Source organism: Panicum virgatum, chromosome 4N, assembly GCF_016808335.1.
Source record: "Panicum virgatum strain AP13 chromosome 4N, P.virgatum_v5, whole genome shotgun sequence".
NCBI lineage: Eukaryota > Viridiplantae > Streptophyta > Magnoliopsida > Poales > Poaceae > Panicum > Panicum virgatum.
In genome coordinates this window covers 37,203,990-37,207,949 of record NC_053148.1, presented here as the reverse complement: position 1 = coordinate 37,207,949, position 3,960 = coordinate 37,203,990, and positions in this window count along the sequence as shown.

Genomic DNA, 3,960 nt, shown 5'->3' with positions numbered 1-3,960 from the left:
GCTGGCAGCCAGCCCGAGCCAGCAAATGAGGGGCGGCAGACCGAGGCGAGCAAAGGGGAGAGGAGGAGGAGCGCACGACAGCGCATGGCACAGTAGCATCGGCAAGCGGTGCAGCAGTGAGCCAAGGTCGAGGTACGATAGCATCAGCATGGCGGCGCTCTCCGGCGACGGCAGCAGCGGCGCGCGACGCTGGCAGTGGCGGCAGCTTGGATGAGGGCGGACGGTTAGGGTTTCCCTAACCAAGCCGCCCCCCCCCCCTCTGGCCATTTTATACGGGCCAGCCGATGTGGGCCGCCATCGGGCCAAGCCGCCACAGCAGGCCAGCTCGCCCGCAGGCTGAGCCAAGCCGAGCCAATGCAGCAGGCCGGCTCGCTCGCAGGGTGAGCCAGGCCGAGCCGAGCTGGGCCTTCAGTGGCAAGCCAAGCCGAGCTGTGTGCCCCCTCCAGTTTTCTCCCGTGCAATCTTGCATTTAGGCCCTAAATTTCTATCTATTTACATGTTTTAAACTATCCGGTTATGCATGTTTATATTTGAGGCCCTAGATTATTCTGTTTTAGTCCTCAGACTATTCTAGATTTGCATAAATATTGTAAATAGCTATCTGGACCATTAGGTTTGGAAGTTAGCACCAATATAATATGGATGCTATGATTACCGCAGTAATTGTACATTATGTGATCCGCATATCTCACATTGATTATGCAAATGTTATTTTAGAACAATCTTTTCATGTGCTATTTATTTTATTTATATTATTACAAATATGGCACTTGATTTATATTCTACATCATGTAGTAATATGCAAAATTAAAATTAAGGTATATAAATCTAAGTTTTTAAAAAAAACACAAGGTAATGGATACCTAGGCATCGGCTGCAATAAATTCTTTAAGAATTTATTTGCCTTGAAATCAAGCTTTTAGGCAGGCAGCAAATCACTTGCCCATTACTAAGAGGTCTACACACTATGTAAGAAACGTCCTAAGGTGACGGGCATTATCGCGCTAATGTGACGGACATTATGTCCGTCACCTTTATCACGTCACTAATGACTACTTAAAAGTGACGGGCTGAAACGCGTCACCTATATCCCACAAAGGTGACGGGCATCAGTACTAACCCGTCACCTATGGTAGTCTTAGCCCGTCACCTATGTCAACACATAGGTGACGGGCATCATTCTTTTACGTGTTAAAATAAATATTTTCTATGCGAATAAAAATCAAAAAAATATTTACTTTTTCCCACCGCACTCGCGTCCCAAGTCGCAAGTCGCGCGATTTTTTGCGTGAATATGCGCACGTGCGATTTTTCTCATCGTTACCAGGATTCGTACCCACAACCTTAGCCTCGCGCGTACCCTCCCCTACCACTAGGCTACACATGTGATCAACAATGAGATATTTTCCTTTTATCATCACTTTCAAATGTCACAAAGGTGACATGCCTTGATGTTGCACATCACTTATGTCATCACAAAGGTGGCGCGCTTTGATGTTGCCCGTCACCTTTGACTTGTTAAAGCCCGTCACCAATACTAACCTTGACATGCTTTAGATGGCGGACCGTCCGCTCCCACTGGGTGGACCGTCTGCCGGTCAAGACGTTCGGTCATCCAAAAAATCTGCATGTAAACCCCAATGGCGGACGGTCTGGCATGTGGGGGCAGACGGTCCGCCACCTATTACGCCAGATGTCCGAACGTGCTTTAATGTTGCCTGTCACCTATATAAAACTTATAGGTGACGGACCATAAATGTGACCCATCACCTATAACAAGCCGCCAGATGTCTGAACGTGCTTTAATGTTAACCGTCACATATATGAAACTTATAGATGACAGGCCATAAATGTGGCCCGCCATCTATAATAAAGGTGACGTGCTTTGATGTTGCACGTCACCTATTTCATAATAAAGGTGACCGGCAATGTTTTAGGGAGGCCCCGAAGGGGTCAAAGGTGACGTGCATCATCTTCGCGCGTCACCCATATAACAAAAGTGACGCGCGACAACAACGCGTCACCTTAGGACGTTTCTTATATAGTGACATCTTATGATGATTACCTACAAAATGTATATTCAAAATATTCTATCGAATGAAATATGTATAAAATATGACTATTAAGTCATTCATTCCCGCAGGAATGCAAACAAATAGTTGCATTATTTAAATCAATATTCCTTAAATTATGATTCAAGCATCATCTTGATTCCATTATTTTTTATAAATTTACACACATATAAATTTTAATTTACCACAATCCTATACATGATCTTAATGTAGGAAAATGTCTCATTTAGTCAACAAAGATTTTGCTGAACTTGTAGCAGATGGTAGTAACTATCTGACTTGGGCTATGGATGTTAAAATCATGCTAACAGCAAAAGGCTACATCAATACAATTGAAGAGCCAAACCACAAGCCCCTGTTTCAGATGAAACCAAATATACCACATTATATTTCTTGAGACAGCATCTTCACCCTGATCTCAAGAATGAATATATGATGGAAGAGAATCCTAAAGCACTTTGGGTTGCACTCAAAGAACACTATGATCAACAAAAGGCAATCATTTTGCCCGAAGCAAGACGAGAGTGGTCTCTACTTCGTCTTATGGATTTCAAATCTATTGTAGAATATAACTCTGCCATTCACAAGATTTGTTTCAAGTTTCATTTTTGTGATCAACCAGTTAATGATGCAGAACAAATTGAAAAGACATTGTCCACATTTTTCCCTGCAAATAGGTTATTGCAACAGCAATACTGCCGCCACAACTATGCTAAATATTCTAACTTGATATATGACTTACTCCAAGAAGAAAAACATGATGAGCTCTTAATAAAGAATCATCAAATGCGCCCGTGGGTGCATCACCTCTGCTTGAAGTTCACTACAATAGTCAAAACTCTCAAAAGAAGTTTGGTGGCAAAAAATTTAAAATGAATTTCAAGGGAAAGTGGAACAACAAAAATAACCATCATTATCAGAAAAACAAGGATTCTCACAAAGGCACTTCCAAGAAAAATTTCCGCCATGACAACTCTCAAGTTTGTCAAAGGTGTGGTTGTCACAACCACATCACTAAGAAGTGACATGCTGCCAAACATTTGGTTGAACTCTACCAGAAATCTATTGGCAAACAAGTTCAAGGGGACAAGTATGATGCACACTTCACCACTCAACCGACTGACACCAGTTGCTCCAAGGATACTCCTCTGGAAAATAATGATGAGAAGACTCCTTCATAGATGGATGACTTATTAAGCACTGACGATATGCTCATCGAATTCCAACCCAAATGACATATATGGAGACAACAACTAGTCTCTATCACCCCCAAAAACTTGATTATCTAGCCATATTCATGTAATAATTATATTGTGTTGTAAATATTTGTTGTCATAAGTATTGTAAGACATATGATACTTATTCAATAAAGTATGTATTATGTAATCTTTGAGTTGATCTTAATATATTTGACTCAATCATTATAGATCTTAATATATTTGACTCAATTATTATAGATCTTAATATATTTGACTCAATCATTATAGATTATCTTACGGGGACAATCCAAATGGAGGAAGAACTTTGTTTAGTGGATAGTGCTACCACTAACACTATACTCAGGGAAATTAAATACTTCCAAACTCTTAACAAGAGTAAAGGAAATATCACGACTATCGCAGGCCGCGATGCCGTGATTGTTGGTTCAGGACGTGCCATAATAATTCTCCCTATGGGTACACAATTAATAATCGAGGATGCACTCTTGTATCCCAATTCAACTCGTACCCTATTGAGTTACAAAGATATCCGTCGTCGTAATGGTTTTCATATCAAAACACATAATGACAACAAAGATGAATATATATTCATCACCAAAATTAACAGATATAACAAGCGACTTCTTGAAAAAATTCCTTCACTATCAACAGGATTGTATTTCACATAC